We start from the raw sequence: 10,470 nt of genomic DNA, 5'->3' as shown, positions 1-10,470 counted from the left end.
TCCACGCAATCTTTGAGAAATTCGTTCCATATCTATACAGTCTCTTGTTGTTGTCCATGATCAGTAGCAGATACTAGATACCATGTTTGTATACTTTGACTGTTGCTTATTTATGTATGATATTGAGCATGTTGGCTTTATGTAGCATACCTGTTTCTGCTTATATATATGATGATTGTTGCATTATTCGCATCATGTCATTGCATGCATGCCGCATCCTCGGCCACTCGAGAGAGTGGTAGCTGGAGTTGATGTCGCTTGTCCTGTCGTGTCGTACTCGGCCACTCGTGTGAGTGGTAGCTAGAGTACGAGCAGCAGGAACCCCCTTCGCTGTGTAGCTAGTTAGCTACTCAGCACCTGTCCATCCGGTCACTCGCGGGAGTGGCGGCCTTTGGGTGGTACAGTTGTCATTGATCCGACCTCTCGACCATACAGGGGTCATGGTGCAGAGAGGTGGGCGGGGTGACCATCCGTGCATACGCTGTTATTATGCCTACTTTGGCTGCTGGTGTTTACTTATATTGTTATGGCTTACTTATGCTGCCATGGTATGTTTATGCTGCCGTTGCTACTTGCTGTTGTTCACTTATGCTGATATGCTGTCTTATGTTGAGATATGCTCACGTTGTAGGTGATTAAACCTTGGTTTATTAATTGGAAATGTTTATATACCTTACCCATTACCTCTGTAGTTATGAGCAGTACTGTAGCAGATTAGTACCATTTCTGACTTTCTGTATCTAGCCTAGGATATGGTTCCAGGTATGAACCTTTATCATGGTTTTATGTTTGTATCTGCTATTCTCTTATGAGACTGTATTCCTTTTGGGTATTCTTATTTGGTTGATTATGTTCATGCACTATCTTTTCTATACCCGCTGAGTTCCAATACTCACCACCCCACAAAATGATTTTCTTTCGCCAGGTAACAGGTAGATGAGTCATGGATGCTTGGAGAGATGCCGGCTGCCAGTCCTGGTCCTGCGTTATATCGGTTTTATCTCTGCTTTACTTGTATTTTTAGTATACAATGATTTTGGTATTGTATGAATTGGTCTGTGTTTGGAGTTTGATTCGTAGTGTCTTGCTTTCGTGCTCTTGTGGTTGTGCAAGCCTAATTGGCTAGTAAATTTTGGTTGTGGATTGTGGGTTTTTCTCTTCGTTTTTTCGCTGCATTTTGATACAGCCGTGTGGGCTAAATATTAACTGCGTGGTTGTTTTACTCATTTATGGCCAGCCGGGTAGGCTGCGTATATTAACTGCGTGGTTATGTTATTTCTAGTTTGTATATATATTCCAGCCGAATGTGGCTGATGTATATCTTGTATGTAGTAATGCTTCAGATTGTCACCTGTACAGGGGAGATGCTGCCGAAATTTCTTCGGACAGGGACTCTTCTGGGGCGTGACACCAACCAAGACAAGGGATCTTTATCGGACGAAGCACCCATCCGGGACGTCAGAAAAGGAAAGGTGCCCCGATCGGATGCGTCTCCCGAGCGGACCAACCGGCAGTTCTCAGATGTCATTCTACGCGACCCACTACCGAGGCATTATGTGCCTCCTGCGATCGGGGAGTACAACGGGACAACCGACCCAGACGACCACCTGGGTAAGTTCGACAGCACCGCCACTCTGCATCAATACACAGATGGTGTGAAGTGTCGAGTATTCCTCACCACGCTTTCGGGATCGGCGCATCGGTGGTTTCGGAGACTACCGGACGGATCCATCACAAGTTTCAAGGAATTTCGAACGACGTTCCTCCATCATTTTGCAAGCAGCAGGCGCCACCAGAAAACAAGTGTCAGCCTGTTTGCCATCAAGCAAGGCACAAGGGAGCTGCTCCGAGTGTACATTCAGCGCTTCAACCAGGTGGTCATGGACATTCCAACGGTCACCTCGGAAACAATGGTGAACGCGTTCACGCAAGGGCTCGTGGATGGTGACTTCTTCCGCTCACTCATCCGGAAGCCACCACAGGACTACGACCACATGCTACATAAAGCCAACGAATACATCAATGTGGAGGAAGCCCAGGCGGCGAGAAGAAAAGAAGCCCAGAGTGACCAACCAGCTCCCACCGAGCGGAAGCAGCCCATCAGTCACCAGCCACCCAGAGGATCGAGAGCTGAAGCCTCCCGTCCTCATCAGCACACTCGGCCGCACGCCGTCCAGCAAGTCGCGGTTGATCGGCCCAAACCCAGGGGGAAGGTATGGACCCCAATGTTTTGTTCACTCCATCAGTCGGCTACTCACAACACCCGCGACTGTCGGAGCCTCCCCCCATCGCTCATCCCGCGCCAAGGAGCTACCGTCGTCAATGGCCTTCACCAAACCGACAACACGGACAACGGAGCCCCGTTCAAAGGATAGAAAGGAGATCCCCCGAGCGGCAGCATCGTCAGCAGCCCGGAGCTCACCATCGGGCATCACACGAACGACCACGACCTTCCGCTCAGGAGGAGGAAAATAGGGGCAACGCATCTCGGGGAGAGATCAACATCATCGCCGGAGGCCCGACTGGCGGAGATTCCAACAGAGCCAGAAAGGCACACGCACGGCAGCTGAGGATCCACGCGGTCGGCTGTAGCCAGGAAAGGGCGAGCAGACCCGAGATCAGCTTCGGGCCTAGGGACCTCGAAGGAGTTGAAGTCCCTCACGATGACGCCCTGATCATCCAAGCGGTAATAGCTAATTATACTATTCACCGCATTTTCATTGACACAGGCAGCTCGGTCAACATAATATTTAAGAAGGCCTTTAACTAACTGCAAATCGACCGAGCTGAACTATTACCAATGACGGCCCCCCTCTACGGATTCACGGGGAACGAAGTTTTGTCGGTCGGACAAGTCCGGCTGGCTATATCGCTGGGAGAAGAGCCGCTCAGAAGGACGAGAACCACAAGCTTCATTGTGGTTGACGCTCCTTCGGCGTACAACATTATCTTGGGACAACCGGCGCTCAACGAGTTCCAGGCGGTCGTCTCTACCTTCTGCCAGAAGATCAAGTTTCCGGTAGAAGATCGCGTAGGGGAGGTGCGGGGAGATCAGCTAGCGGCTCGGAGATGCTATGTGGAGATGGTCCGAGCCGAATCCAAGTCCGCTCAGAAGGTGTCGCGGGTCGAGGTAACTACTATAACCGAGAAACCTCCTTCTTTGGTTTATGAAGAGAAAGAGGAGGTGCAGATTGACTCTTCCCGACCGGAGGCCACTACCTTCATAGCATCCGATCGGGAGGAGAAGCAGAAGGAGAAGCTGATCAAATGCCTGCAGCGGAACTGCAACGTCTTTGCTTGGTCGACTCATGAGCTGCCAGGAGTCTCGCAAAGCGTGGCACAGCATGAACTTCACGTCCGGCCGGACGCTCGGCCGGTGAAGCAAAGAAAGAGGGACTTCAGCGCGAAACAGAATGTAATCATTCGGGCGGAGGTCGAAAAGCTTCTGGAGGCCGGCCACATAAGGGAAATACAATTGCCGAGTTGGCTTGCGAATGTGGTTCTGGTCTCCAAGCCGGGCAACAAGTGGAGGGTCTGCATCGACTTCCGGGACTTGAACAAGGCATGCCCGAAGGACTTCTACCCCCTACCTCGGATCGATCAGCTGGTGGACTCCACGGCCGGGTGCGAGCTGATATGCATGCTGGATGCATACCAAGGCTACCATCAAGTGTCGCTCGCCCGTGATGACCAGGAGAAGGTCAGCTTCGTCACGGCGGACGGCACCTACTGCTACAATGTAATGTCGTTCGGATTGAAGAACGCAGGAGCCACCTACCAGCGTCTGATGAACAAGGTCTTCAGGGAGCAGATCGGACGCATCCTGGAAGTGTACGTGGACGACATACTTATCAAGTCCTTCCGGGCGGCCGATCTCTACGCGGATATGGAGGAGACCTTCCAAACATTGAGAAGATATGACGTCAAACTTAACCCTCGGAAGTGTCTGTTCGGAGCAAAAGGCGGACGCTTCCTGGGTTACATTGTGACTGAGCGGGGCATAGAGGCGAACCCCAGCAAGATAAAAGCATTGCAGGACATGCCGCCTCCCAGAAATCTTCGAGAGGTACAGCGTCTCACCGGTCGGATAACGGCGCTGTCAAGATTTATCTCTAAGACTGCCGACCGAAGCTTGCCATTTTTCAAGATTCTCCGTAAAGCCACCAAGTTTCAATGGGATGAGGAGTGCGATCGGGCGTTCGAGGAATTGAAGACTTTTCTGAATTCCTTACCCGTGTTGGCCAAACCAGCTGTAGGTGAGCCGCTTCGCATTTATTTATCATCAACTGAGCATGCTGTGGGCTCAGCATTAATAAGGCCGAGCGGCGAGGAGCAGCCAGTGTACTTTTTAAGTCAAATCTTAAAGGATGGTAAGTCTCGCTACACCGGTCTTGAGAAGTTGGCTTTCGCTTTGGTCCTTGCCGCTCGGAGGTTGCGCCCTTACTTTTTGGCTCACACCATTATTGTAATGACGAATAGCCCGCTAACAAGGGTACTCCTAAACCCTGAAGCATCTAGATGACTCATCAAGTGGACGACGGAGCTGAGCAAATTTGACATCCAATACCAACCCTGCTCGGCGATCAAAGCACATTCCTTGGCAGATTTCGTGACCGAGGTACAAAAGCCTGAGCCCGAAGCTACATGGAAAATATATGTGGATAGATCGTCCACTCGGCTCGGAAGCGGAATTGGGATCCTGCTACTTTCACCTCAGGGAGAGCGGATGCATTTATCCGTCCGGCTAGACTATCGGGCAACAAATAATGAGGCGGAGTACGAAGCCCTCATAGCCGGATTGCAAGCCGCATGGCATGTTGGAGCCAGTTGGGTGGTGATCCACTCAGATTCCCAGCTTGCCGCTCAGCAACTCATGGGCGCTTTTGAGATAAACAATGCAAGACTCAGATTGTACGCAGAGGCCTTTAAGAAACTCAAGACCAGCTTCACCAAGGTAGTGGTCCAGAAGATACACCGAGCGAAGAACCAGGCAGCAGATGAATTAGCCAAGCTCGCAAGCTCAATATCACCGATTGTCATCCAGCAACCAATCGAGGAGGTATCCTTGGTAGCGCATATAAACCGAATGGAAGGCCTCACATTCCCGAGTGATTAGAGGACAGCCATCATGGAGTTTCTGCACTCAGGGGACTCATCGTCCGATCAGGATGAAGCTCAGCTACTAAGGAGGAGGGTCGGCCGGTTCACTCTCATCGGAGATCAGCTTTGCAAAAAGGCTTTCTCCCGACCGCTGCTAAAATGCTTCAGCTCAGAAAACGCAGACTACATTCTCCAGGAGGTACACCAAGGATCTTGCGGAGGTCATCCGGGCTGCCGATCTTTGGCTAGGAAGATCCTGCTGGCCGGATACTTCTGGCCCACGCTACACGAGGACGCCACTCGGACTGTCGCAACGTGTCTTTCCTATCAGAAGTACCACAGCTTCTCACATAAGCCGACGGAAGAAATGAAAGCGTCCGCAGTGTCCTGCCCGTTCGACCAGTGGGGCATGGACATCGTAGGACTGTTCCCCATGGCGATCGGACAATGGAAGTTTCTATTGGTTGCAGTAGATTACTTCTCCAAGTGGGTGGAGGCGGAGCCATTGGCCAAGATAACCGAGCACATGGTCAAGAAATTCATCTGGCAAAACATCATCTGTCGGTTCGGCATTCCACGTCGGCTCGTGTCGGACAATGAACGACAGTTCGTCGGAAATCAGCTCGAAGAATGGTGCAAGGGATATGACATTAAGCAGCACTTCACGTCTGTGGCGTATCCCCAAAGCAATGGTCAAGCCGAAGTAGCCAACCGGGAGATACTCTGAATTCTTCAGGCTCGGCTCGACCACATGGGAGGAAGCTGAGTGGACGAGCTGCCAGGAGTCTTATGGGCCATCCGCACGACCCCTAAAGAGGGAACGGGAGTAACACCTTTCCATCTGGTGTATGGAGGTGAGGCAGTCGTCCCAGTCGAAGTCGGCGTAGAGTCCGTCCGGATCCAGAACTACGACGAAGATAATGCCGAGCGGAGGCAACTAGAATTGGACTTGATCGACGAGGAGCGAACCAAAGCGTCCGTCCGGTTGATGGCCTACAGGCAGAGAATGAAGCAGAACTACAACCGCCGCGTGATTCCTCGAGCATTCCAGGTGGGCGACTTGGTCTGGAAGAAAGTGAAGCCGGTCGGGAACGTAGGCAAGCTGGAGGCTCCCTAGGCAGGACCATTCAAAGTCGTCGAGAAGCTCCGATCGGGAGCCTACTACTTGGAGGATGAGGATGGACGAAAGTTAGAGAGACCATGGAGCGCAAACCACCTCCAGCCCTATCGGGCTGGATGAAAGGTGCACTAATGTAATATATTTTGAATATTCCGTTCGGATGTATCATTTGGTTACAGGAATGAAAGCTATAAGAATAAAGCAAAGGCATGATTCTGGTGCACCAAGCGGGTAGCAACATGATGCCATGGCAAAGACCCCATGTCGTTCGGCCTAGAGTATATTATCCGAGCAAAATGCTCGATGGCGAAGACCCCGTGTCGTTTGGCCGGGAGTATATTATCCGAGTCAAATGCTCGATGGTGAAGACCTCGTGCCGTTCGGCCGGGCGTATATTATCTGAACCAAATGCTCATTTCTGAAGACCGTCGAGTGGCGACGTTAAACTCTAGAGTCGGACCGGCGACTATAAACCCCCCGGCTTGAAGACCGTCGAGCGGCGACATTAAACTCTAGAGTCAGACCGACGACTATAAACCCCCCGACTTGAAGACCGTCGAGCGGCGACGTTAAACTCTAGAGTCACACACATCTTCCTCGTTGCATTTGTTGGTGCAATCATGCCCTGGAAGTTTCAATGTGTTGACAATTATTTAAGTTTAGGATAATACGGTGGAACTAACATGCATTGTGAGTTTGCAGGAGGAGTTTCTTGCAGGTCAGAAGACCAGATGCAAGAGAAGACCAAGAAGGTTGAGGACTGGATTCTTGGCAAAAAGAGTTCTTGCAGGTCAGAAGACCAGATGCAAGGCAAGAGAAGTCCAAGAAGGTCGGGGACCGGATTCTTGGCAAGAGAAGCTCCTGCAAGTCACAAGATTATGTGTGTGATAGGCTCACTGTCAGAGATCGAATGGAAAATCGATTCAGACATGGCTGTGCGGCAAATTGCCTCTGAATCGATCAGCCGATCGATTGAAGGTAAGGCAATCGATTTGCTGATCGATTGGTAAAGTTCTGCGCAGCACAGAATGCGTCTGGATCGATCAGCCGATCGATTCAAGGTACTGAATCGATCGGCCGATCGATCCGTGAACATTCTGTGCGAAGCACAGAATCATTCTGAATCGATCAGCCGATCGATTCAAGTTATTGAATCGATCGGTCGATCGATCCATGAACATTCTGTGCGAAGCACAGAATCACTCTGAATCGATCAGCCGATCGATTCAATGTATTGAATCGATCGGCCGATCGATTCAAGCAGCTGCGATTTCATGAGCAAGCGGCTGAATCGATTCAAACGCTGCCTCCAATCGATCCAAGTCAAATAAAAGAATCTGCACCGTCGATCTTGACGCGATGGCTTCCAACGGATAGTTGTGAATTGATTGGAGTATAACTTCAATCGATCCACGGCGACGGCGGCGTGAGAAACGGCTAGTTTTCTCAACGTATAAAACACGGGAAGAAACTGGAAAACAAATACAACGAAACATATACTGTTCCATTACTCTCCAAGCCTTTAGAAAGCTCTCAAGTGATAAAGATTCAAAGCAAAGGGTTCAAGCTCCTCTCTACTACGTACTGAAATCTCACCTGCAAAGAAGAAGCTGGTTAAATCTTGTAATCCTTCTCTACTTCTTCTTTGTAGCATTTGTGATATTTATTTTGAAGAAAAGGGAGAGGTGTATTTCTGTTAAGGTTTCTCCACCTTCGGTGTGATTCCGAGAAGGAGGGTTTTCGATAGTGAAAGAGTGTGAGTGGTGTGGATCCTTGGATTAGTCACCTCCTTGAGGAGGTGGATACCAAGTAAATACCGGTGTTAGCATTGCCTTCAGATTTCCGTTGTGCAAAATAAAGTTGGTCAGCAAAAGAAGTGAGCCATTCACCCCTCTAGCTCAAACGATCCTAACAAGTGGTATCAGAGCATTGGTTTGCTTTTGAGGATTCATCGTCAAGAAAGCACAAGTTAAAGAGCTACAAGATGTCAATGAAGGAGGGACATAGTACTTCACGACCACCATTCTATGAAGGCAGCAATTTTGCTTATTGGAAGAGCCGCATGGAACACTATCTCATGACCGAAATTGATATGTGGTTCTCAATCACGGAGGGATTCATGGCGCCAACTGAAAATGGAAAAATGCTTGAGTCTCCAAGTGGTCAGTTAACAAAACATGAAGGCTCAAGCAAATGCAAAGGCGATTGTGACTCTTCAATGTGGATTAAGCTCGGAACAACTCAACAAAGTTGGACCCTTTAAGAGTGCCAAGGAATTGTGGGATAAGCTTATTGAACTAAATGAAGGCACCAAGGATTCAAGAATTGCAAAGAGGGATTTGTTGATAAATCAACTTCAAAACTTCACCATGAAAGATGGAGAAACGGTAAGCTCACTACATGGGAGATTCAAGGAACTCCTAAATGGTCTTCATTCAGTTGGAGAGAGTGTGGAGAACCGAGATCTCATAAGGTATGCTTTAAAATCTTTCCCAAGAAACTCTTTATGGTCATCCATGGTGGATGCTTATAAGGTTTCAAGGGATTTGTCAATAGTGAAATTGGATGAATTATTTTGTGAACTTGAATTGCATGAGCAAGCTAACACAAGCCATAAGGAGAAAGGTATAGCATTGGTTGCAGGTGAAAAGAGCAAAAAGAAGCACAAGGAAAAGAAAAAGGAGTCATCTTCAGAATCCGAACAAGATAGTGATAGTGATAGTGATAGTGATGAAGAGCTATCATCAAGTGAAATGGCAAACTTCGTTCGAAGAATGATGAGACATTCAAGGAAGTTTGACAAAAAGGATGTTAAGAAAATCTTCAATGATGAGAAAAGAAAAGCTAAATCTCTTGTGGATTCTAAGAATAAAACTGATGTAATTTGCTATGAATGTAAGAAAAAGGGGCACTACAAAACGGAGTGCCCAAAGTTGAAGAAGCAGGAGGAAAAGATCAAGAAAAAGAAGAAGGCGTTGAAAGCCACATGGGATGACTCATCATCAAGCTCATCGGAAGAAGATGAAAGGAAGAGCTCAAAGCACATGGCTCTCATGGCCTTAAGTCATGTAGAAGATAGTGAAGATGAAGATAGTCATGAAGAAGATGTGGAGTCTTCAAGTGAGTCATCTTCTAGTGATGATGAGGTAATTTCTCTCAAGCTTGATAAGATGTATGCCACCATTACATGCTTAACCAATGCACTAGCTAAATCAAAAGGGAAGGTTAAAAGATTGCAAAATGAATTGAAATCACTCAAAAATGAAATTGTGTCATGTGAAAGTTGCATGCTTCATGAAAATGACAAAAATGATGTTGATGATCTTGAAAAAGAAAATGTATCATTGAAATCACAAGTTGATGATCTTAGATGTGCTCTAGTAAAATTTACTTCAAGCTCAAAATACTTAGACATGATTCTAGGAGCTCAAAGAGGCGTGTACAATAAAGCGGGACTAGGTTTCAAATCTCAAGATAATGAAGTTAAATTCATGTCCCTAATTAGTAGAAACCATGCTTCAAGGGTTAAGGTTGTTCAAGCTTGGGTACCCAAGCAATTTGTTATTGATGCTACCGGACCCAAAGTGTGGGTACCAAAACATTTGGTTCATCGTGTTTAAACAGGCATGCGCAAAGGGGGAGCATCCAACAACATGGTTCGTAGATAGTGGATGCTCTAAGCATATGACGGGAGACTCATCAAAATTTTCATCATTTAGACACAAAAGTAAAGGTACCGTTTCTTTTGGTAATAGTGGTGAGCTAAAAGTTATAGGAATTGGAGATATTAGAATTTCCGAGAAATTTGTAATAAAAAATGTGTTACTAGTAAAAGGCATGGCTTTTAATCTCTTGAGTGTTAGTCAACTATGTGACTCGGGGTATAGAGTTGAGTTCAACTCATCTCAATGCCTAGTCAAACATAGTGAACTAAACACCAATGTTCTCATAGGCTATAGAAAAGAAAATATTTATCAAGTTGAACTATTTGGTGCTACTAATGTGTTTGCTAAGTGTCTCATGTCCAAAGAAGAGGAGACGTGGCTTTGGCACCGGAGACTCGCTCACACCAACATGAAGAATATCAAAAATCTCTCAAGGAAGGAGTTGGTGCACGGATTGCCAAAGTTGAAGTTTCAAAAGGACAAAATATGTGATGCATGTCAAATGGGTAAGCAAACCAAAGCTACTCATAAAGGTAAAAATGTTGTAAGTACTTCAAATGCTTTAGAGCTCATTCACATGGATTT

The sequence above is a fragment of the Zingiber officinale genome, chromosome 6B, assembly GCF_018446385.1.
Source record: "Zingiber officinale cultivar Zhangliang chromosome 6B, Zo_v1.1, whole genome shotgun sequence".
NCBI classification, from domain to species: domain Eukaryota; kingdom Viridiplantae; phylum Streptophyta; class Magnoliopsida; order Zingiberales; family Zingiberaceae; genus Zingiber; species Zingiber officinale.
The sequence above is the reverse complement of the archived record's forward strand: the minus strand, read 5'-3'. Positions refer to the sequence as shown.